The sequence below is a fragment of the Cavia porcellus genome, unplaced genomic scaffold, assembly GCF_034190915.1.
Source record: "Cavia porcellus strain 051 isolate PalLab524CR breed Dunkin Hartley unplaced genomic scaffold, mCavPor4.1 scaffold_2, whole genome shotgun sequence".
NCBI lineage: Eukaryota > Metazoa > Chordata > Mammalia > Rodentia > Caviidae > Cavia > Cavia porcellus.
The window spans coordinates 28,120,609-28,146,897 of NW_026947485.1; positions in this window are offsets into that span (position 1 = coordinate 28,120,609).

Sequence of the window (26,289 nt, forward strand, 5' to 3'; positions counted from 1 at the left end):
GGAGAGATGAGAAAGTTCAACACTAGGTCTCGTCTCTTAGAAGTATCGAGGAACAGTGAATCTCAATCTAATTTTTTTCCTAGCACATGGAACAATTGATAGACACATGAGTGACAGATTGCTGTGGGTTGCTTTACCTGGAATTGTCAGAGTTCTGAATTTCAAGCTGCCTTTTCTTATCACTTGGCATTCAAGTGGTTAAATGAGAAGTCATTAAAAAGCGAATGATGGATCCACTCTAAGTTCTTGGAAAAGATGCAGGAAATTTCTTGAAAATTTTGTTATGTTATTTTTAGTAAATTTCCTGGGATAAGTCAGTTGTGGATGCCTCTGTCTGACTCCTCTGCACCCAGTGTACATTCTAGGAAGTTTGTGGACTGCCCCATCCCAGACCTGGATGTCAGACTCCAAAGAAACAGGAGCTCTTCCTGTAGACAGTACCCAGAATTGCCCCATTTTTATCTTCTAACTCATAAAGCATTCGGAAGACTTGTCAACAAAAGAGACATAGAAACATTACCAGCATAAAATGAAAAATCATCCATTCTAAATATGTCCATTTGTTTTAAAAAAAACTGTAGTCACACAACAGTTTATTTCTAGTAAATTTATGCTGACTAATTTTTTGACCATCAAATCTTGAGGCTTTAATTTTGGGGAGGTTAAAAACCCAGCCTATTACCCATCTCCTAGTGATGCAGACATGTAATTTATCTGACATTCAAATGGAATTGAGTGTTTTGTATTTTGCTTGCAATTCACCATATACTTTATATCCACAGTTTCAAGAAATAAGTAGCTAATGTGGTAATGATAGATAGGCAGCCTATTAAAGAGGAAGATGGGGAATCTCTTAGCCTCTCAGAAATCACAGTATAGGGCAAAGCACTATTTGCATCTATGTAAAGAGAACTGCATAATCATAAGGGAAAAGAGGAAGCAGCCAGCAACTAAATGGAAGATCAAAGATGGATCAAAGCATCTTCCAGATCCCATGGACACAATGTGCTGGGATACACTCTAGTAAGTTTTCTTCCCTCTGAGCCTGCAAGAAAGTAGGGAGGAAAGTGTAGTTCAGCACTATTCTGGTAGAGGCCTAAATTAATTCCTACTATCTTCTCTTTGCATCCTGAGCAGGACTTTCATGTTAATTCTCGTAAAGCAAGGTAAATATTTACAGGTGGGAAATGGTACTAGGTGCCATGATAAGTTCAAAGAAACAGTTAAATATGTATGGATCATTTAATCACAGTATCTAGAATATGAAAACATATTATCTCCCCCTACCTTTTTTTTTTTCCTTCAACATTTGATCCAAGTCTGGGAGTTAAAAGTCCCATTTTGTGTAATCAGGTTCTGGTTGAACATGATTGCTGAATTATTTTAAATTGAAGACACATGTCTGGGGGTTGTGCTGTATGTATTATTTCATGATGTTGTCCATTAGGTCTTATCCACAGGGGCTATCTGCAACTTTTGCCACATTTAATGCATTCTTTAGACATCAGTATTTGCAAATGGTGAATCATATATAAGGGAAAATTGGCGGGAATATGATCCTTGTTAAGGGTGATTTTTTGGAATTATCTTGAATGCATTATTCAGATCTGCTTTCAGTCTCCCCTGCTAAGGGTCCCAGTGCTGGTCAGAAAAGTTCTAGGGGGAAGAAAAAAAGACTATTTTACAGACAATAATGGTGTATAAATAAATACAACTCCAGCAGTGGTGCAAGGCCCCTTCACAAGGCTACGTCTTTGAAGACCTTGCAACTGAATCAACATTTACTTTAACTCCTTGCCAGCCCTAAACACTTTAAATGTCTTAATTGCAGATCTAAATTGCTGCCACTGCCACAAGCTTTTCCTTTTGCGTGCATTCGTCCCTGAACCAAGTTTTTGTCAGCTTTCACCTCTTAAGGGCAGCCTGTCTACTTTATAAATTGCTGCATTTTGTAAAGGGTCCCCATGTGACTTGAAGGTCACTCATGTCCGTGAGTGGCAGTCAGGGTGAGGAGAACTGGTAGGCCGAGTGGGTCTAGTGACCCAACCACGCCAGGTGTCACTCCACTCCAAAGGTGCCCCCCTTGTTATGAGCTGTGGTTCTTCACTCATGAAGCTCTATGGAAGTATAATTCATGTACTATAAAATTCACTCTTTTAGCATTTACAATTTGAGGATTTTTAGTTAATTTATACAACCATCACTACGATCTAATTTTAGGAAAATTCTATCACCTCCCCCAAAATACATCACATACACTTGCAATCAGTCCTCACTCCAGCCTCCAGCTCCAAACAGTCTTTGAGATAGTTGTTATCTGTGTAGATTTTCCCTTAGGGACATTGCATCCAAAGAGAATCGTATACTATGAGGTTTTTTTTGTCTGACTTTTGTCATGTACCATAACTGAAATTCATCCATATCAATACTGAGTTTCACTGCTGAGTGCTCACCCACTGTGAAGATAGACCACACTTAGTTTACCCAGGGACCAGCTGATGGGTATATATTTGAGGTACTGTACTTCACAGGATACTCTAATTTGCGTTGAAGGTTTTTTATTTTTTCTTTAAAAGAAACTATCCATGTTCCTGTTAATGCTGCCCATTGGAATGGAACATTCCAGAATAAAGTGGACAATTGTGTGCTTTAAAATTGACATTTATCACAATGAGAATCTTCTTGATTCCAGAGTAGGAAGTGGTTAAGGATAAAAAAGGACAGAGTTGGAAAGAAGTTCTGAGACCAAGGGCAGCAGAGTTCTTGCTGCACCAGTCACAACCCAGAGTTTCAAGAGCTCAGACCCACAGCTCCCACAGCAGCCCAGGCGGCCTGGTTCCTGAAAGTCCTGCTGACTCAAATAACATGGAGGCTGCTCCGGGAGAAGTCAAGTTGGAAGTGGCAGGGGAGGTGAGCAGGTCATAACACGGGAACAGGGTTGTCAGACTTTGTTTATTTACATGGTTTTGAAGGCTTTGGCAACTGATAGGAGACACTGCCGATTCTGTCATCAAGGAATGAGTGTTGTACCTGTTGAGGAAGCTGCTATGTCACAAGGCACCTTTACATATTGCCCAAGTCACCCATCTAGAGCCATGAAAGACTCATGCTATAAGATAGGAATCATTGCAGAAAGATGTGCATGAAGAAACCTGGTCTGTGACACGTGACACTGATCAAAAGTAAATATGAACATCTCCTTCTGGCCTCAGTTTCCTCACTGTGAAAGAAGGGGTGTGAACATCATTACTCTTGCTTGAGGTTTGTTTCCCTGCCTTCTCTCTCTCCACACCCAGTATTCTGCTTCTTCGGTGACTTTAAAAACTTGTATTTTTGAAACCCACATTTAAAAGTTAAACCACTCTCATCCTGCTAGCAATCAACATACTGATATCAAGAGACACAGACTAGAACACCAACTGGTGGATAATTAGCATTTGGAACACAATTTTTTAAAATGTCACCCAGGGTCCCAGTGGCACCAACTCTATTTTGCAGATATGAAAATTGTTGTTGATTTTTTTACATACTCTCTTGCAGGTTGTTTAGTTTCTTTGTGTCAGAACTGGGAATTGAACCAACATTTTAGGGCTTCCAGACCTTTATGATATTAATTAATCTAGATTTCTTAGGAGCAAAGAAAATAATTATTCAAAGACCTGTTTAAAATAAGCCACTGTTTAAAAATTTCTGATTCACTGGCCCAAAAATGATTTCATTGCTGTTTGTTTGTTTTTGTTTTTGGAAGTTTTTTGGTACTGGGAATTGAAAACAAGTCTCTATCTTTGTTGCTGCTTTTTAGTTTAGGTTCTTATTGGAACAATAAGATTCTAATGGACAAAGAAGGCACAGAATAGTGAAAGCTTGATACAAAGTGGTAACAGTGACGATCTTCTAAGAACACAGAATGTGCTTATTGAGAAGAATGTCAGCATCTACTTCTCTCCCTTTTCCTCCATTATCTATATTTTCTCTCCCCCAGAGTGCAATGCGGTATCTCCTGGCCAAGCTTTCACACATTCCAGCAGCCCCTGCAGGCATAACGCGCTTTCCTTAGGAAATTCAGTGCATCTGTTGCTGGAAGCCAGTAGCCTCCCTGTGGCAAGAACCAGCCATGGGGTTTACAGGGACACCTGCTCCTTTGAACTTCATGTAGAGCTTCCCAGAGCCCTGGCCTTCTGACTGTCCTCCAACGCCAGTGGCCAGCCTGGTAGTGGAAGAAATCTGGAGACAGATGGTATGAAATTGAAATCATATAATGACTACCCTCTCTCAAATGCTGGCCTGTTACTTTGGCAAATCTCCACAAAGCTCATGGCACGCATGCCATCCTTGCTGGAGGTCAATGACTTGAACATGGATGTCTGCACATCAGGGCTGATGGAAAGGCCTAATATAAAGGAAATTGCATTAATGTCCTTGGTCTCTCCATGACAATCAGAACCACACGTGCTTTTGACAAAGCCCACTTGCCACCAGACAAATTATAGCAAGATCTCTTTCCATACACAGAACCATCTGCTTTTGAAAGATGACTCTGTATAGTGAAAAGTCATTCTATTTAATAAAGGGAGCCTAGTCTTTGGGAAAAAAAGAAAAATGTTTCTAAAGGTTTTATTTTTCCTAAGTCTTCAACCTTGAAGTTAGCTAAACCATACTTCCATAGAAAAGGGACTGTGTGGCCTCATGGGAAGATCCCAACATCCTCATTTGGTTTTCTGTAGATGTCAGACAGCCTCTCTTTGCTTCATGTCTCTCATTTGTAAAACAGAAACAGTCAGTGTCCATACTATAAACTAACATTCGGCTTCCCCAGGCTACATCCTTGTTATCCTCAGACGCTTCTAAGTGGACTAGGAGAAAGTGAGAGGAAGATGGGTTCCCTGGTCCTCCACGGAAAGACGGATGGCACAAGTGCCAGCCACAGTCTCACGAGGCTGATTCCACCTCTTCCAATCACTAACTTTTGTAAATCCCAGCAACATCCTGTGGAGAAATCAGAGCGCTCTGTTTGGAATCAACTCAGCCTGCTGGTGTTAGTTTACTTTCATAGCAAAGCATTATGTTTCCTCCTTTCCTAAATATTTCAAAATGGTGCAAATAATGTATAAGTCCATAAACATGAAAGTGCATTAGGTTCTTCAAACTAAGGCTTTTTAAGATACACAAAGTGGCATATTGCATTTCTCTGAGCTCTGACTCAAAAAGGCAAACATAATTCATTAAAAGATGCTTATCTTATTCTACTCCACTGTCATCCAAACAGAGTAGAGCAGGGAATTGGTGTTTGATGATTTGTATCTAAAAATTTCTGCTCTACTGCTTATTACTTTTATGATTAAAAAGAGCCTGAACTTTGGTTTGTTATTTGTAAAAATCAGCATGATAACTGTACTAACAACAATACCAGCTTCAAAGGATTACTGTGAAAATTAAATGAGTCACCTGCATTTAAAGCATAAAGCCCTTAATTGAAAGTCGCTGTTACCTATGGGGGAAAAACAGTAAATTCACCAAAACATCTGGAAAAGTTTTGTCTTTTGTACAGTTATCCTTAGGGAGAAACACAAAGAAAAATTCCAAAAACAGTGAGATAAGTGAGCTGGTTTGAACAGCTTCCTTGTCTGCAGTTTTTTCTTTCTGATTATGTCTCTAAAACTTCCTCAGATCTTGAGTAGATTTCTGTATGCCTCATAATCACAGAAACGTCATTGTCAAAGCACTCAAAATTGTGTCAAGAGAAAATCTTCCTGCCTTCTCCCATCCCTTCTAACGCCTTCTATGTAGAGATCAGATGCACTTTTCCTGCAAGATGTACACTACTGAAGGGGGCTTTACAATTCCTTTTGACTTTTCTCCCGCAAATTAAACTATATCTTGACTTTAGAATGCAAGGGAAACTTTGAGGAGTCAGAAATTAGAGTCCACATGTGAATAAAGTCTTAGAACAGTACTTGGAGATACAGGCTTTGACAAAATCCTCTCCATCGTGGTTGGTTGTAATTGAGTCATCCATTTCTTACATTATTGTAAGAAATACTGGAGTTTTGAATTTGTAAATTAGTTAGCAGCACAATATTTCATTAATAATTGATTCCTACCCCAGGCCCATTGTGTGAACGGATATTGATCACATTCTTAAATGAATCAACACAATGCGGTTCTCCCAAAGAGTCTAAAGTCTCTATTCCTCTATAAACTGAAAGTGCCAAGAGCTTTTCTTCTCCCCATTTCTGATAAGAGCAGCAGGAAGTGAGGAGTGAGAAGGAAATGAGAAGACAGGAAGTGAAAAGAAGGGATGTTAAAAAGACAGACTGAGCATTATGGCACATACCTGCAATCCCAGCGCTTGGGAAGCTGAGACAGGAAAATCAGCACGAGTTCAAGGCCAGCCTGAATTACACAGCAAAACCCTGTCTCACAACACCAAACAAAATAAAATAAAGATGAGAGCCTTGATTGTCAGAAAAAAAAAAAAAAAAAAACAAAACTTGAGATGCCCATGATGGCATTTTGGTTAACAATCCTTCTTAAATTTATCTGCAGTATTAAAAGATCTCTGTTAAATGTCTAAGTCTTTGTGTACAAAACAAGAGTTTTTAAAAGGTTACACTTTCATCTAGGTATTAAGAGAAAAACAGCAAGATTTTGTAATCCTGCGGGCTAGGCAGATTTGAACTTTTCCTGAGGAGGTGGCCGAGAACATTCTCTTACTACTTTCTTATTGCTGGAGCAAAATATCCAACACCTGAAAACTAAAGGGAGAGGGGTTTATTTGGGCTCACAGTTTTGGTCCATGGTCAAATGGCCCCAAGGCAGAAACAACATGGCGGAAAGGCGGGGCAGGAGAAAGCTGCTCAACCCATGGCAGCCAGGAAGCAGAGGGAGACAGGAAGAAGAGGCCTGGATGAGAAGGTACCTTTCAGGTCACGCATCAAGTGACTCACTTCCAATCAGGCCCCTATAGCAAGTCAGCTACAGAGCCTCCAAAGTACAGTTATCTTCCAAGCAAGTGAGATTTTGGGGACCATCTTAGATGCAAACCATAACAGATACTTTTAGCACTCAGTAAGGACCTCTCTTCCAAGAAAAAAAGCAAATATGAAACACTGTCCACCAAATTCAAGAATTTTCTGGATTACCTTCACCCCCAATTAAAAATACTTGAAATAGTCTCTGCCCTCCAATTTATTTATGCCTTTCCTAGCTATTTTTCTCAAGAATAATAAACAAGTTAACAATGAAGAATTGTATCATATGAATCTTACACCATCAATAGTCTGTGATATTATTAATGTGGCCAGTACTACTGATAAGTAGTGTACTTGACAAATAGTAACTTTTTTTTTCTAAACATTTTTAAATACTTCCAGGTTAATCTAAAATGAACCTATTTTCTGAAAAGATTTCCAATTCTTTTTTCTGCAGAAAGAATCCATATTTTGCCTCTACCTATCTATCTAATTATCAATGATCACTGAAACAAGCATTTTCTAAGAGAAAAAACAAGTAAAATTGACTCATGAGAAAAACCCCAATTATAGAAATCATAAAGAAAGAAAGAGCTAGAGAATATACTATTCCTTTTTTTGTGAAAAATGGGTCAAAACTAAAGTTCTCCTATGGAAATAAATTTTCCATGAAAATAAAATCACAGTTTTATTTTTAAAGCAATATTCTCTTGTTTTTTAATAATGATAGGAAATTTAATATGCTAGTTGTTTGTTCATTTCATTGAAAATTATGATGCACCAAATTTTTATAAGATACATTAAAAGTACATAAGCATATTTCAAATTTCACCAAATGTTCTCATTTAATTAAATCAATTTCTTAAAAGATAATGTTATATTATCCTAAACCAAATGGTAGTATAAATTCAGTCTCTTGGTTAACAATTTCTAAAATATTTATTTAATATAAATAAGCAAAAATATCTATAGCTGAATAAATTTTGAAAATAATTTTCACTTGTTTGAAATTAATTTTTGAAGTTTAACTTGACTAGAGATGTTTTTGAGTTCTTTATGCTAAAATATGTTTTTGTTTCTTGAGTTTATCACCGAGTAAATTATGGTGTTAAAAATATCTGAGTCAAGGAGTCTGTGTCTACCACAAAAAATTTTGTGGTAGTTCCCAAAGAAATAAGGAGAAAAATGTAATTACATATGGACAGAGAACACAAATGAGAATCATGTACCAGAGTAGACTCTTCAACATTTGTAAAATGAATGTTTCATTTTGAAATTACAGATATATAAAATCATATGTCCTACTTATGAAAGACCAGTAAACTTCTTCATGTTCTGTAAAAACTTAAATTCTTGAGGCTAATAATAAAAAAATTAATGATCTGGTTGTTTAAAAGAGAAAAAGTCAACTTATTTTTTTAAACTAGAGAAAACATACATATCCTAAGTGAAATTATTTCTAATCTTTAAACCAGGGAGCATATGTGAAATTACCAACTTTATATTTTTAATTTGCTCATGTTTACTGAAATTAATTTTATTCATAACAATAAATAAAAATGTAAAATTAGATATCAATGTGCTTGGTCCATTTTGTCTTATCTTGCTTTGAAAAAGCCAGTTCTTTCTGGAAAAAAGACAACAAGGGTGTAATAAGACTGGAGATCATTTTTAAGCATCTATAAAACAAACAAGAACAACAAAACCCATAGCAACTCACTTTTAAAGAAAATATGAATTATCATTAAATTGTAGAGATTTTATGCAACTGGTTTGATTAATCAATATTCACAATGCATAATTTACAAATAAATCATAGGCTAAGTTTCTTTTTCATTATTTGAATCAGTATATTTTCTTTAAAAATCAAATCCACTAGATAGATGAATTCCCTGGCTGGCCCACAAAATTAATAATAATCCACAAGATAGCTTTCCTTATACATGTAAGTAGCATTCGAGCAGCAATTAACTGTCAAATAAAACACTTTCTATAGAAAAACACATTCTATATTTCATCTCAGGTTGGCCGAAAGAGTGCAATCTATAGAGCCAAAGAGCAGCTATGTATTTGAAGGAGGAAAGAGGACAATTTGGACTCCCTAAACTCCTAAATTCTGTGGTGTTGTTAAAAGGAGGGAAGCAAAACTTCAACTCTCACACATAGATAAAATAAACTCATGTCAAGGAATTTTACTCATTAATTAATGAAGGATAAGTAAGATGTTTGCTATTGGGTTGAAAATTCACAAAGCACACATATATGAGCAATAAAGCAGGCTGAAATTCACTTTATAAGGAGATATAAGAAGGTTTGTAATTTTAAAAACAACACAAGAATTTGTGCACAGGGAAATGATCAATTATGCATACTCCATCAGATACAAATATGCATTTCTACAGGTAAGAATTATTTACATCATTATCACTTCTCTACAACTTGCAGAACTACAGAATAGGTCCAGAACAATAATGCCAAGAATGCATTACATAGGACAATCAGTAACTTTTCTTTTGTCTATTTCAAAGCTTTTCATCACACTTTGACAAGCTTACACCAATCATAGCCTTGGTGTGAACTGGGGATGAAATACTGAACTGTTGATAGTAATACTCCACTGTCTACTAATAAGGTCTGTATTAATGTTGTCCAGTAGAAACACAATGCTACTTACAAATGCAACATGTCATTTAAAATTTTTCTTGTAACTACATATTAGAAAAGAAAAAGCTATTTAATTAAACTTAATACAATATTTCAATAAACACATTTTAAAAAACCTCACCATGCAATAAATATGAAAGCTATCAATGAGATTTTTTACATTTTCATTATTAGTTATCAAAAGCCATTGTATGTTTAGATACACAGGACATCTTGATTCAGACTAGCCATATTTTGAATGTAGCTAGAGAATCAAACATTTGTGAATAAACTTGGAATGTTAATTAGAACATTTTACATTGATTCCAATCTTTCCATGCCCATCCCATTATTTTCAATGTAACCAGGTTCTCAGATTTCCCTGTTTTGGAACTAAGTATCCTCAATGCCCAGGAAAGCCGTAATTCCAAATGACTGTTCTGTGTGGTCCCATGAACATTTCCGTTAGTAGTCTGCACTGTTGTCTCTTCCTAAAGAGACCGTCCTTAGCCCTGTGCTGTGAGAGAGAGCAATGAACACACAGGGACATGGTAAGAACCATACTAATAAAAACAATATTGCTGTGCCTGTCTCCTGAGGATGGCGGCGCCCATCCAAAGCATTAATTTTTTTTTCATTTTCATATTGCTCTTTTGAGATGGAAAGAGAAGTTACATTTCTCATCAACTCTTTCACTGCAGAATGAGAAGAGATACTTTGCTTCTTAGCAAGGAACAAACTGGTAATAACTCAACAGGGCACTAGTAGAGCTCAGAGGTCTGCCCTAGAGGGGAAGAAGGGCCTGTCCCTTACAGGGCACCCAGTGCCTGCTGGGGTCAGCACAGCACAAGCACAGCCAGCAGGCACTGAGAAAGAGGCCTGTGGCTTGTGTGAAGCAGCCTGTGCTGAGGTGGCTCTAGGAACAGTCTCACTTTAAGCCAGCTTGTTCACAATCTCTGTATTTATTTACTCTGCTTTATTGCATCCTCTCTCCACAGGGATCTCAGAGAGAAGGATTCAAGGCCAAGGTTTGACAGCCCATAGAAGTGCCTATTAAAACAATTCCACAAAGTTCTAGGGAGACATTTGGATTTCTTATTTGCTTGTCATAGTTCTGAGAGTTTATATAATCTGAGCTAGGAGGACAGGGTGGGGAGAGAGGAGAGGAAGGGAGCCAGAACCACTCACAGCCCAGACACAGCTCTGATTCTCTCTCTCTCTCTCTCTCTCTCTCTCTCTCTCTCTCTCTCTCTCTCTGTCTCTGGTACCCAGGATCAAACTCATGACCTTGTGCTTGCCAGGCAGGCTCTTATGCCACTGAGCTAAATTCCCAGCTCTGATTCTCATTTTCGCAGGGCCCTGGCTAAATCAAGAGCTCAAGGACCAGTGGTCCTCAGATTGATATTTGGTCCCATCATCTAGCCCTCGTACCTTGTCTTGAACTTTGAAAAGAGCATGGAAGTCACTGTACTCCCCACCCATCTAGGCAATTATGTTGACTCTAGTGACCACCATTTGCAGTCCTCACCTCCCAGGCATGAATGGCACTTTCACCACCTGAGCGAGACAGGCGCTCCATTCAATCAGCTGCCTTTGCCTGTATTTAACATTAGCTGCTCAATAATAACCCATTGAAGGACTGGGCCCTATAATGTTTGCGTAAGGAGGGGAGTAGAGAAGAAAAGGCTACATGTGTTGAATTCAAGAAGGGAGATATTTCTTTCCCACTATAAACAGAAATGATTATAAAACCAGAACACAGAAAGAGCTCCTCACCATTCACTTTGGCAGGAGAGGTTTCAGTCCTTGCAAGGCTTCTTCTTATGCTGACTTCTCCAGGTTTTTACTGCATTCCAGGTTGGGGGCAGAAACCAAAGCAAACAAAGTGCCCCCAAAGGACTCTTTCCTCCCTCTAAAGGCTTCTTTGTTTAATTCTCTGCAGCTTTTTAAACAGTCAAATGGGGCCAGGTTTCAACTGTCTGCAGTACAAGAGACTACCAGCTCTCTCCAAGGACACCCACTTTAGATAATCCCAGATGGCAGCAGGACACCAGAGCCAGGCCTGGGCAAAGGGATTTTCTTGGCAGTTTCTTCCCAGTGCATTCTGTCATCGCACAACTGTGTTTTTCTCTCTACAAGTAAATAAAAAGCAGATTTGGAAATGCTCACAAACTACATCCAAAATGCACCTCTCTGCCCTCCCGCAGTGTCTGTTTTGATGCTGCAAACACTTTTTGCTGGTGCATGGTGCTCACTGTAGATGCTCACCTTGGAACCAGGGATCCCTAAGCTCCCTGTTGGATTTCTCATGCTTGGTCCCCACTTCTTTTCCATGACAGGTGACAATTACAAGCCCATGTTTTTCAAACCTGGGAACAGGACAGAACCAGAGAAGAAAGCAAGACATTTTCTAAAGTGCACTTTGTTAGCAACAAAAGAAAATATTCCTTCCATGGCTGGCATGTGACTTTGTAGCTCCGCCTCTCCCAACCACACACTACAGAATTCTATGGGTATCTGGTAGATAGATGGGCTTCTGAGATGTTCACGTAGCAGGCATTTCTTGACCTCTGCCATGAACGATGCCTACTGACTCCCAAAGCCAGCTAAGCTCCCAAGTAGATGCCCTTAGGGGGCTGCAGCCTTGAGCACCCTTCTACTGGAGCAGGGAAGAGAAGAATGGCTCAGGATTTCCTCTACCCCCACCCCAGGTCAGCTTTGCAAAACCGCCTGCATACCCGCAGGGCTTGCTGTCAAAAAGACATATTTAAAGCAATTGGCCATAGAAAGCACTAGACCCAAACAACCTCCCAGGGTTCTTAAGGACAGGGTTTGAAGCTGGGAAGGAAGCGCCAAATGAGCTGCAGGTGTGAAGGAGATGAGCCGGCTCCAGGCTCCACTGCGGCAGAGCTAGGCAGTCCAGATTTCAAAGTTATGACGCCCTCCTAAGGTTACAGCCATTAAATCAAAAATTTAAATCTTTAGCCAAAATGCCCTATTTCCTAATACAGAGTTCTTTCTTGGCAAAACCCTGTTTATAAATGCCTCCTGCTCATTTCTCTTCATTCCAGGTTCCAGAGCCCAACTGAAGCCCGTTTTATAATAAAGAAGGAACAAAGCAATAGAAATAAAAAGAAAAATGTGGCTGGGTCCTTCCATGGTCCTATTATTTGCTATCAACTTGGCATGCTGTAGAATCTAATCGTATTCAGCCATGAACCTGCTGTGTAACCTGGGGAAATTTGGAGCCTACATTTTCGAATCGATACTTGAGTCATCGTTTTCCTTTGTTTTCTTTTAAATCTATTTTGTGTTTAAGGAATTATTTCCGGCTTCTAAGGTAAATCTTTAAGAGTTTTCACTGGTTCAAAACAAGAAGCTGCAGAATGTTAAGAGTAGAGGAGCTCAATAGAGGCAGGTTCAGGGGCGGTTCAACCCTCAGAACCAGGAATTCAGAGAGGGTTCAAAAGTTGGTAAAGCGAACCCTCTCATCCCAACTCACAAATAATAGATATCAAAACAAGGAAAAAGAGAACGAGGAAAGCCACTGGAAAGCCATAACTTATCCTGTCTGCAGTCTTGCAGTTCGCTCCAATAAACCAGGGGTGCTTTGCAGACTTAGGCAGTGCTGCCTGTAGGGAGCTCAGCTCACCTCAGGTCATAAATTACCTGGCTTGGGGATAAGCTTTCCTCCAGGTCCAACAGACAGGCTGCTCTGTAAGACCCATCACCCCACTCTGACTTCTTAAATTACTATTCATCTGGTTGTGACATCTAAAAAGCTAGAGGGAGAATGATCACCTCAAATCTGACCTTCCTATACCACTAGGTCATATATATATCCTATACCACTAGGTTTACACACACACACACACACACACACACACACACACACACACACACAGGTTTATAATACACTACACCAAGAAAAAGGGCCACAATGCAAATCTCAATTTAGGGGAACATAAAACTTTCGAAATACTTCTCCAAATACATAGGATAATACATTCAAACTTGTCCACACTAAAGATTTATTTTTTAAACTGCAATGTGACCCAACTGAGACAGCAATAGTGTAGCTTAAAATGACAAGAAGTGAAGGTCATGGAAGGATTTAACTTTTCCTCTTATTTTCTCTTTGCTATCAACAAGCTTGCTCCAATTTCCAACTGTATTTAGAAGGGTCAACACACAGACAGACACAAGCATGCAAACATCTTAGGACCCAAAATATTTGAATATATGGGGGTAATGCCTTGAAATGTGATCAAGCCTCAGAGAACAAGTACTGAGCCAAGAGAAATAACTCTTATCCATAAAAAGGTCCACAATAAATCAGAAAGTCTTTTCTTCCACATGTCACCTGACATGTTTAGTTTGTCTACTTTGGACAGAATCATGGCAAGCAGAGCTGACTACTGGCACAATTAGAAGGAGTCTTTGTGATGATGGGGCAGGAGATCAAGCCCAGAAGGGCACAGTACAGGGCACCAGTAGGCATCTTGTGCATGCCGGGTGCTAGCTCGTATGAAGGAGGATGCAAACAAAGGGAACAAATATTTCAGAATTTATAAGTTTCATATCACACCAAGCCAGTGAGATGACACTCAACTGGTCATATCATACAAGACACTTCTTCGTTTTGCTTCTCTAAAATTCAGTTTATGTCATTATCTCTAGGGAATAATACATACTTTCACTTTGGTGTTTTACTTATGGAATACAAGATTTACACAACACACAAGGAAATGTACTTTCATGAATGTCTACACCTTCTAAACTTGGGAATGCCAGTGGATTTACTAGTGTCAGTTGACCAACTTTGCATCTGTTCATATAATTTGTTTTTAAGAGGAATTTGTTTTCTTTGAAGAGGGAATATGCCTCATTCTGTCACCAGAATGGCCTTCATTTAGGAAGAAAGACCACAGCTCCTACCTGTGATGCCACTGCACTGTACACCTAATTGCCAAGAAGAGTCACCTGTCTTCACTCCTATACTTTATGAAAAGTAGCCCACTTAACCCTATCTTATAATGTAGGAATAAACCACCTCCAGTTTTACAGGTGAGTAAACTGAGATAAACTCAGAGACTGAATAATTTTCAACTCCCTAGTGGCAGCACCTAGCCTGAACCCAGAACTTCTGACTCCAGAGTCACATTTTAGATCACCCAGCTGGACCTCCCATTTGTCAGCCAAGTTCCATCAACTACAAGTGTTTTCTACAAGCAGATTCATACTGAATATATCTAATAGGTATTCAACTTACACTGGTGATACACAGATATCTTAATTATTTTCATTTTATTATTTTATTATTATTAAAATTATTTTATTTTTATAATTTTCTGTTTTAATGTACTTGAAGTGTAATCTACAGGTAAAAAGTACCTGAGTGTTCACTCACATGCATTTCCCATGCATGTAAACCAATGCTCAGATCAAAAAAATTATTTCCAACACAGCAACCCACCCAACCTCACACTTTCTTTAGGTCATTACACGTTTATCCCTGCCCCCAACAATTATTGTGCTTTTGTTTTGGGAGAAGGGTTATATAATACCTGGTTATAACCATATGCTTGGAAGCAGACTACATGAGTTGAAACCCTGCTACCTCTTGTATAAATTAACTCGTTGCCTCTATTTTCTCAACTATGAAATGGGAATTTTGGTGGAACCTGCCCAATGCATCTTCACAGCTGAGGTTAAGATAAGCAGAAAAGCCAAAGTAAACCTTCAAGGAGAGCTATCTGGTTTTTATCCCAAGACATTTCTGCCACCCTCAAAGACTGTCCAAGAAGACTGAGGGGATACAAAGTCAGTGAACCAGGGCAGGTAGAAGGGGAAGAAAAAGAGAAACTGCAATCGAAAGTGCTGTGTATTAGTATAAAATATAAATGCATTCCTAGGATGGGGAGAGATCAGAATTGAACATGTTGAAAAAGCATGAAGTAGACAGTTCTTTGATCCCTACAATCAGGTTTCCAAAGTCAGTCTATTATTTAATCATTATAAATTCCTCATCAGGGCCGGGGATTTAGCCCAGTGGTATAAGTGCTCCCTGGCAAGGGTGAGGTTGTAAGTTGGATCCCCGGTAAAAAAAAAAACCAATTCCTCCTCAGTCTTATTTATGAGCCATAAACAGGGACATGCATATTCCAAAGATGGGGAGGCACCAATACCCGTTTAGGTCACCCATGAGCTTCCTACCCACCATGACTTCTAATGGGCTAGAATTGGATGCATATTTTTTAAATTTCCTACAGTACAAACAAGTGTATAAAATCTTTTCCATTCAACTCAAAGTTTAATTCCTCCTGCCTATTATACTTCGTTAACAAGACCATTTTGTCCATAAATGCAAAAAATCTGCTCAGCATAGCTTTGTAAGTAGCACAGATCCCAGCATTTTTCCATGTTATGTTTCTTTACATTTGTGCATCGCTTGGGATATTTTTCATTCACCTCATTTAGAACTTCTTGATAATCTCTGCAGTATAAAGCAAAAGTAACATGAGTAAAGAACAGATTCCAAGTATCTAGAAGCCTCAGGAAAATAAAAAATACGCGAGAGTTTGTTATTTAAATATCTTATTTTTCCCAAGCTGAAAAGATGCATTTGCTTCAACATCTTTTTTATGTCTCTGTATTTTATGTAGTTGTCAAAATAATTAACCAAGTTATTGAAGTTAAAAAAGAAAGTAAGAACATATTTCAAGTAATATTAAAAATGACAAGCGTGTGAAACCAATTCGAATAATGTGTTAACTACAGTAAAGGGTTAACATAGCTTAGGTACTGAGCAGGCATCAAATATATTTGGGTCTGGCATACTGATTTGTTAAGTTATAATGGGATGTAGGAACACTCCAAATGAAGAAGAAACCCACGCTTGCTTCTTTCCCTCCCACCACTCCCCTCTGTCCTCATCTGCCCTCTCTGTAGTTTGTCATTTCATTTTTGTTGTGAGGTAAACAGACCAGAGATAACTATTAAACTCCAACATGCTGTGCAGTCTCAAGTTCTAACAGACGTTTTCAACACAGTGGAGATAATGTTACTTAGAAAGCTTGACAGCAGCGTGGCCATATGGCCCAGCAGGCCGTCTTTCCAACAGGAACAAAATGCTTCCTTCCTGGGTGGCTGGCTGTGGGCTGGAACAGTACATGATGTTCAAGATAAGAAAACGGAAGTTCCAAGAACAGAGCTTGTGTGGTTTAACCAAATGAGGTAAAATGAGAAATGGGCCGACGATGAGGAGCCGCCTTATTTGCAGCGTGTGTTGGAGCCAGTGTGGGGATTTGGAGTTGGACAGCATCTCTCCCACAGTAGGAAGGCCTTGTCCCGGCGACTTAGCTCCACATGGCTATAAATATGAGATGAAGCTGCTTTGTTACCTTCTAGGGATATTGTAAATACCAAAGGGATCATTATGAAGTGGTTCTTAATACCCTTGGGCTCACTGTGAAAGATAGAGGAAACCAAACATATATGAACCAATCCAGTGGCTAAAAATAATCTCCATTCATTTCTAAAATCAGAGATCACTGTTGGATCTGTTTGGTCTCCCTCAACTCTCAGACAGTTGGACCTGCCCTGGGAAGATGACTGTCTCAGCCATAGCATTTGCCTCCAGACTTTGCCATGTGTCTGCCCAGGACAAGCTCTGGTCATCATGGCCTTCTGCAGAGCCTCAGGTTCCTGATCTGTGAAATAGGGACAACAATTTTCATTTCTGTCTATGAGGCATTTCTAAAAATTGGCCACATGACATGCATTGAGAGTGAGACTGCCTGGCTATAATTAGCAGTGTGGCTTAACTCTCAGGCTCCATTTCCTCATCTGTAAAATGGGAATTAGACCTAACTGATAACAGCAAAACAGATTATTACTGCTAATTCTTTTTGCCTGTACTTTATTGTCTCTCCCTTCTTCATGGAACTCTGACAGGAACTGGTGATGCTTTTTATCCTTGACTCCAGGATATTCTCCCCCTTATGTCAAAGAACTCTCATCGGCTCTATTCTTGCCTATCTAGCTAGAGCTGCAGCACATGGATCGGATCACTTTAGTGGGAAGTGGATTCACCTTGGGCAGCACAGTGTATTCTCTCTCCACTTCCTACTGGTCTTTCTCTCAGGAAGCCATTTGCTGAGAGAAATAAAATTGGGTTATTCCTCTTCTTTAGATCCTTTTCTTATGTTGTCCTCATTTTTAAATATTTCTTTTCCATGAAACATTTTTTAATATGACACCAATATATGTTTATGATTTATAAGTTACAGACATATAGTTTCTGCTAATGTGCTTTGTGCATTATAAAAAGTTTCCAAAGAATGTGGCAAGATAGTTGAAAAAAGAATGCAGTCCTTTTCTTCATGAATCCTCAGCAAAGCATCTTAGGCTGTCTTTGCTATCTAAACTCTTCATTCTTGTAGGAAGAATGTTCTCCTATAAGATCCTACACGTCCTACTTTTGTGAGAGACCCGCCCACCCCATCACACAAGAGTGGCTCTTCAGCTGGAATAAGCCTTTGTTCTCAGCACACTAGTATCACCCCAGACCAGAACCAACTTCCTTTTGCTATCTGTGCAGTCTCCATGCTCAGAAACATCAACACTCTCTTAAAATTCTTAATAATATTAGCTTTGAATTTGTGCTTTGTAAGTGAAGTACAACAGAACAATGTAATGTGCCCGTGAGCAGAAGAATGTTTACAATATACATGTCTACTATTTCTTGCTGTCCCTTTAATATGGGTATGGCAGTGGTGACGCCTCATCAGCACAGCCATTGCGAGGGACCCACCGTGAGTAGGAGTCCAGGGAAATGTGGAGTACGTGCAAAGCAAGCGAGCCACGGGAACCACCCAGAGTACAGTAGGATTCACACAATTCAAGAAGTGAAATAAAACAGAGTTAATTTTGTGTAGTACTTCCACCATTCTGAGACGAGTTAAACACCTACTCATATACTTACAAGCTGGAAAATTTTAATTGGATAATTTCAATGATTTTGCACACATACTGTTATATTTACATTTGAAATGAGCATTGTATAATATAAAGATAAATGCAAATATCTGTACCAGTAATTTAGAACTTTCATTTTTCTTAAGATGCTATCAGACAGCAAATTTTAAATGCCATGACAAATTGAGAGAGTGAGAGTTAGAAATGAACAATGAACAATTTTTTTATCTTTTAGTACTCTGATTGCAAGTTTTCTTCATGCTTTTTGAGCAAGATAACACACGTTTTTTATTTCACACTATAATCAGCTCTGTCACTGTCCTCTGGACTCTCCCAACATGACTAATCTGTTTCTATCAAGAGTGAGTGCACCCTGTTCTCCTGAAAGAAAAACCAAAGACTGTCATGCTGTCCTAAGACCATAGTTAATTATATTGAGTTGCTGCTGTGCTTTATAATTCTTTCATTCATTCATTCAACAAGTACTTGTGCATTTTATTAAATTCAAATGTAAAGAATGTAATGTTTGATATTTTCTCAAGGGAGCTGGTACCCTTAGTGTCCTGTTTAGATCTCAGCTAAAATAAACCCTAGTATGGAAACTCAGGACTGAGCTCTGCAGCAACTGCCCTTCAGAATGCTTTGCCTATGCCCAGAAGCTAATGACTTCCAGAAATGGCCAAAGCAAAAATGCATCGGAACACTGGCCACTGGGTCAAGGCTCACATCAAGAAAAGAAGGTCACCAGTTCCAAATATTTCAGAGGTGAACAAAGGTCATTTGCATAAAAACCACATTCAGATCACCATAGTATGTGCTTTGTCACAATTTGGGGTCAACCACTATCATGGAGGCAAACACATTCCAAATGAAATTCTCCAGTCTTTACCAGCCAGGTGTCACTCTTATATTTTAATTGACACTTCATTCTGGGAATGGACATGGGTCAGGTTTTTACCTCTGGAATGGACCAAATCAGTAGCTCATAAAGTGTAGTCTAGGGACACCGGGGTTCCTGAGATCCTTAAGTGGACTCATGCAACTAAAACCATTTCCATAACAATGCTGAAATGCTCCTTACCCTTTCACTCCTATTCTTTCTTCATGTACAGGGTTGTTTCCAGAGGTTACATAACATTAAGATTTCATCATCCTGATAGCTAATGGAGTGGATATCCTTGTATTATGACTATTTCTCAACTTTAATGTCTATGGTCAATATTTATAGGCATATCCTAAATAAACAGAGGGTCATTAGTAACTTTTAGGAAAGAAGAAGGGTCTTAAAACCAAAAAGTTTGGGAGAATGAAGTAGGTATCTTTCACCTCTTCCATCTGTTCAGAGATGGATCGACATCTCCTTTCCCAGATAATTCTTCCATTAACAAAATTTTTAAGTCCTTGCATGAAAGATTCAATATGTATAAATTTTTAAAGTACATTTTTAAAAAATCAAACTGGTTTCCCAGAAGAAAAAAGGGTGGGAGAGACAGAGTTAGTTAAGTAAATTGCATCTGACAGAGCATATCCTTGGAAAAGAAAATTTCTACTACCTCCTAAAAAATGTCAACACACCCACAAAACCCTTCATCAACACATATGGTACTTAATACTTACCTGTTACAGAACAACCAATGCTTTTACCTTTTCATGAACTGTGAGTCATTTTCCTGTCCTAGCGAGGGTTTTCTGATCTTCATAAATATAATCATACTCCCTAAATTTTACAAGGTGGTTTCCTCAAATATTAATAATACTTCTCAAGCTTACCATTTATTTTCCATATTCAACCACACTGTATTTATTGACTGCCATGGAAGAGAGATCCCATATACAGAAATATTACTGATAACCAAAGCTTAACTATTTCAAATCCCAAAATATCAGCCATCCATCCATTCATACATTCATTCATTCATTCTTCAGTCATCTAAAATCATTGCTGGACTATGAAAATGAGCCATATACAGGGCCTTGAGAATATAATAACAAATTAAACAAAATTTAGCCTCAAAGACACTTCACATGCTAATTAACATGGAGTAGAAGTTGGCCTAAAATTTATCTCATGCACTTTAAAAGTAAGTTTTCTTATGTATAAATAAAATACTAGAACTTCAAATTTAATTTTAATTACTTTTTAAAATTTTTTATGACATGAACAATGTATTTGTTTAGTAGCATATGTCTAACTTTAGTAACATATGTATAAGTAAATAAAAACACACTCCTGTCAGTTGTACCTCCCCAAAATTTGTGTGGATGGGTGGGGCAATTAAAAAAGGATAGAGATGCTGGCTGAACCCACTCTGCTGGGCCTTACGTCATAGTGAAGGAGTCACTCTGTCATCCTCATGAAAAGGTCCATGGCTGATCAACAACTGCCTAGGGCTTCATCAGAAAATTAGAATACGCTGTTAGCAGGGGGACTGTCAGGAAACTTACAACTTTTATGCTACAGAAGACAACACCCACAGCAATGGATGATAGTTTCCACCAGATTTCCCATCTTGGTGAATGGATTAGCGGTTATTTGAAAGCATGATTCTGGGTTGACACCATAATGATGAAAATGTAGAATCCTGTGCTGAGGCTTTTGGGGTCAGCATCTCCAGTTTTATTAAAACCAACAAGCTCCCCAGCTGATTCCTAAGCTTTAAAGTGTTGCAGAACTCTGGCACTTTGGAAGGCGGAGGCTTCTCTCAGGGCCCTCTTCCAAACACAAGGCTTTCAGAGCAGGAACCGATGCCTCCAGGGCTCTCCAGATGTACCCTGTTGTTAGACCCATTATAAATACCTGTGGACTGCTGATTTTGCTAATCTTGGACCATTTTCTAGGGGTTTGCTTTTTATCTTTTCCTTTGATGTCAGGCTATTTGCCATCATTTCTTACTACTTTCAGTGTGATCACTACAAATCTCTCTTTTCTCCTTCGTTGTCCTCCTGCAATTCTCTGCTTTTAATTCACTGTGGGCCAAGAGACTAAATAAATGGGCTTGTTAGGAGTGTGTGTTAATTAAGAGTCAACTAGACATAGTTAAAATGCATTGCTTTCTGACTGGTGTTTCCGCTGCTTCAAGCCTGTCTTCCTTCCTTCCTGCTTCTGAAGCTGAATTCCAGAAGGCTGAGGTTCAGGGACGTCTGACCTCTGGTTAAGTGGGGCACAAGGATATTTACTTTCTTGTCACATTTCACTGCTGTCAAATCTCAGAGAGTCTGGTTGGCCCCCAGAGGAGCCAGTGTGCTTAATGCTTCAGGACACCTGGGTCTGATCTGGTCCTCCTCCACTTCCATAGGCTTGAGGTGATTTACGGGGAAAACAGAATTGGGGATAGGGTCCAGGAAGCAGGAGGAAAGGAATCCTCCCCAGTATAGACCATGATGCAGGAACTGGTTCTACTGAGTGATGCATTAATTTCCAAGTTACGGAAGGTCTAGGTCTGTTCCCCTCAAATAGACACTGGAGAACCCCAGCCATGACACCCACAAAGGTATATCTGTCTGTCTGTGGGAGCTGTATGTCGTGAGATGTCAGGTTCTCTAACTTAGAAGGCAGAATGTAATACTAAACTTTATTTCATGTACAAATACTGTCTTTGAAAAAAACACCCTAAGTGTATAATAATGTCCTTTGTTACCTAGCTTTGACTGTGATTGTTAAATGATATAAAGATAATCATAAAGATCATAAAATCTTAACTTTCATCTTGAAACAGGAAATGGAAATTTATCATCTTCACAATGCCCTAAGATCCTTTACTCTTTCTTTATTTTGTATAAATGTACAATCTTTTGAACAGAGACAACTTCTCTGTCTCTCCAAAGTTATAAAATGGCAAAAAGTAAAAATTTACAGTAATCTAAAGCAAAGTTGTTTTCTTCAGGAGGTAGTGTGCTGCTTGTGAGCAAATATCTTGCTTTTCCAAGAAAAAAACAGTGATGTTTTTAGCTAATATCCAGGACAGGACATGCATGACTGAAGGGTGAAGTGTATGTTTATTTAAAAAGAAGAAGGAATTTTAACAAGAGGCAAAAAGCAAAAGGTACTCGTGAGCAGATCATACCTATCTATTTTCAATGCTTAATTACAAATCTGCTCCAGCTAATTTCCTTACTGTGCCCACAGCTGCTATTCTTTTGTCACCAGTTTATTATTCTTTGAAAATCTGAAAGGCATCAAGGCTCAGCCTGAAAGGCATCAGAAGCAGAACTGAGGTCCCAGATGACTCATTACTGATCTTGTTTGCAAGCCTGTTTGGTTGTTTATGTCTTGCATTCAAATCATTTATTTTGTCCAAAACCTCTTTTGCTTTGAAGATGATTTGAAAATCCTGGACTGCTTTTATCACTGAACCATTTGCCTCTCTGGGTATCAGAAACATCATGGTTTAATCAAGATCGCAATTTCCCAATAATCTCTAAACAGACGTTGTTTAGTAAATATCAGAAAGTTTTGAGCTCCAAAGAATCTTTCACAATGACCCAGGGGTCTGACTGTCTTTGTTGGAAAGGAAAAAACGTTGCTCATACACAATCTTAATGATTTTGGAAGATTTTCATCTGTAAGTCTTGATGTCTTACGGGATGATTTGAAACTTGAAAAGGCTTTGCTGTTCAGCCAAAGAATGACAGCTAAGTCTTGTCAAAGTCCTTGGTGGGCAGGGTGATAGAGCTGCAATAAAATGTACTATATTTCCAGCAGTGCCATGGTGCAAAGCTTAAATGTTTATCCTCAGGACCTGAGAGACCTGGTTCAAATTCTGGCTTGCTCATGATACCTTCACCTTTAAAGACTCACTGCTCCCAAATATACACAAATAAATAGTGTCTGACTTCTAGAACTGTAATGAAAACTATATCAGCTTGTGGTTTGAAAGTGAGTAAGAAGGCCAGGCGTGCGGTCAATTCGAGAAATGACTATAATAATAATAATAGTCAATGACTAGAAAAAATAGCTAATTATTAGCTATGTATTTCTATTTCTTTTCTTGTTAATAGCAGTGTGCTGTAGGAAACAAAGCAAGTGGATTTCAAGTGATCATTGTTGTATCAGCTGCCATAGGGAGGGTGATCATATAATCTATGGTCCAAACCAGAATACTTTGAGGATGAAACTGTGCACGAGTCATTATTTTGGGTGACTCCACAGCTTTAGGCATTTTCTGGTTCAGTGCTCCAGTTATTCAAAGGAAAATGAAGTTCAGAGCAGTGAAGTAACTTCCTCAAGGGCAGACAGCTAAATGAAAGCCTAGGTCTGGAAATCCAGTCTTTTAAATAAACCACAGTGACCAGTCCACACTATTGTTCTGATTTTAAATATTTTTTAAAAAGGGAGGATTATTCCTGGCTGTTCCTCTGAAATGATTCCGAGGTTTTAATCCATTTTATACCAGAACAGATGGAAGTCTACAAAACTATCTTCCAAAAAGGCTTATCATTTTTCTAACCGAAATATCTCATGCTATTATTTAAAATTTTTTATTTACTCAGTGTGATTTGAGAGAGAAAAAAGGCAAAGTTTCCCTCCTTTCTATGAAGGAAGTTCTTTTAATTGGGTCACTTTTAATTACTCCTTCTTGCATTTGCCTTTGGGATCCATGGGTTACATTAATTCTTAACCACGATGCTCTCTCAGAGGATTTCCCAAAAACACTTCACCAGCAGCAGCCGCTAGAGTCTCAGCCCCCGAAAATGGCACTAATGGTTATGCATCTTCAACCCTTGTTCAGTGTAGGACGTGTTAGAAGCTGTTGTGAGTAGATCTCATAAACTCAATGGCAGGTGATTTTACTGCGTTATCTAAACAAAGCAAACACTCTAGGTACAGAATCTGACTTTAAAGAGACAAGAGAGCCAGATGATCAGCAGTCACACCGTCTGGCCCTCCTAACCACACTGCCAGCTTCTCTCTTTAAGACCACATTTTATAACAATGCTCCTATGCAAATGTAAATGCAAATATATGTAAATTGTTTATTTAGATTCTGGCTTTTGTACATCAATCTCCAAGGTCTGCCCACTTCTGCTTTGTCTTGAATGAGATAATGTGGTTATTCTAGTCATATCTCTTCAGGTTTTATGGTCTGGTGTGCCCATAAAGATGACAGGGGGAGCACTGAACAGGCCGCAGCAGGCTTTGCTGTTCTTCAGCCCATTTTGTGTGGAAGAAAAGAAGTGCAGAGCAAGTGCTCCAGGATACGTCACATGCTGTCCTCCCTCTCCATCTATGGTTCAGTGGTCAAGCAGTCATAAGCTCCAGCTGATGGGCAGATATCCTCAGGACCCTCAGAACACAGCCAACATACCACCACAGCGTGTTTGTTGTGCACATAGATTTAACTCTGGGTATTTAACTCAGGGTTAAAATACATGGGTGTCTTTCCACATCTCTGACTGAAAGCCTATTTTTGAAGAAGAGGAACCTGCTTAAGAATGAATGAAAAAAGAAAAGAAAAAAAAAAAGAACGTGGAAGAACTCAGAGCTAAGCATGCAGAGAAGATAGCAGCTTAGCAACATCATTCAAGGAGATAACACGAGTTGTGACTAAGAGCACAGATTGCTCTCAGATAGACTGAAATGCAAGTTTTGTCTTTATTGCCATGTAACCTTGTCCAAGTTACTGGCCCTGTCTGCCTCAGTTTGCTCGTCTGTAAATTAGGAGTACTTAGGGTAAGTGCCTCATAGAATTGCTGTGCAAGTTAAATGCAATGAGGTATGGAAATCACTTAGCATAGTGATAGGAAACACAAAAGAAAGTTTAGCAATAATTTCATTTTTATATACCATAATTTTTTAGACACTGCAAAAAATGCAAAGTATTAGATTACTATACCTACCTACATATACCTACATACACATATTTGCATGTATATAATTTTTAAAAATATAGCACAAAGATCAGACAGTAAAGCAATTCAGGCTGTAGCCAGAGAGGAGGCTGAGAGCAGTGATTTGGGGAACTGAGCAGCAGGCACCCCGGGAGACGGACATAAATGATGCTGTAGACATGTGATTCCACAGCACTGAACAAGAGCAAGGCAACAGGAGGAGGGACCAGCACACTAAAAGATGGCAAGGGGTGGGGATCATGTGGACTTAACTTCCAGGCCATCCTTAATAGCGGTGGCAAGCCTGTCACATGGGTGCTGTTTTAAGACAAAAGATGCTAATGTATGAGTTGGTTTTTCTAAACTAAAACCTCAGTACTTACGTTTAATTGCAAGGTTGGCACTTTGTGATAAGTGGGTTTAGGGTTGCAGTTTGGGCACTGGTCTCTAAAATGGTCGCCATCCCTACATCTAGTGCAACACGCAGTCTTATCTCTAAAGCAAGATCTCACAGCACATCTCCTGAAAGCATGCCTGTGGGCTTCTCAGGACCTCAGCCTCTAGAGTCAAGGGCTGGGGGGAGGGGATGTCTCCTCTCAGGACTAGCAGGTGTCCCTCCACAGTGACATCAGGAAGCAAAATTGGTCTATTCATCAAACATTGGTGTGATCCCCAGCCACAGAAAAACTAAGCTCTATGTGCTCCAGTGCATCTGGTTTCCAACCGCAGAGCTGGAAAGAAGAGCCAAACCTTCCTGGCTCCAGGACTGCTGCACACCATTACCCGTGCACAGCAGAGGAGGCTGGGCAGGCTCAGGTTTCAGGGCCAGCACGGAGGCCCTCCAGGTACATTCCAACTGATCCATTTC